The following is a 479-nucleotide window of genomic DNA, read 5'->3' on the forward strand; positions in this document are numbered from 1 at the left end:
TAATTTTGACTTTTTATCCCATAATTTAAACTTTTTATCTCATAATTTAAATTTTTCATTTCATAATTATGATCTTTTATCTCATAATTTCAACTTTTTATCTCATAATTTCAACTTTTTGTCTCATAAATATGACCTTTTATCTCATATATTTGATTTGTTATCTAAAAATTTCAACTTTTTATCTGATAATTCTGACTTTTTATGACATAATTTTGACTTAAAATGGGCCACAAAAAAAAGCCAAGTTTTCATTGTTATAACTGGCAGAAATGGGCTTCCATAGAACAATGTTCAGGAATCATTTATTAAAGGAGAGTGTTAAGGAAAGGAGAGAAGGAGACAAGGAGAGGGGATGAAGGGGAGGAGGAGGAGGAGGAGGAGGAGGAGGAGTAAATCAGTGTTGTAGACTCTGACGCGGAAGAAGAATCACCTCCGGAGGAGGAAGAAGAAGCAGCAGCAGAAGCAGCAGCAGCAGA

Source organism: Centropristis striata, chromosome 12 (assembly GCF_030273125.1).
Source record: "Centropristis striata isolate RG_2023a ecotype Rhode Island chromosome 12, C.striata_1.0, whole genome shotgun sequence".
Lineage (NCBI taxonomy): Eukaryota > Metazoa > Chordata > Actinopteri > Perciformes > Serranidae > Centropristis > Centropristis striata.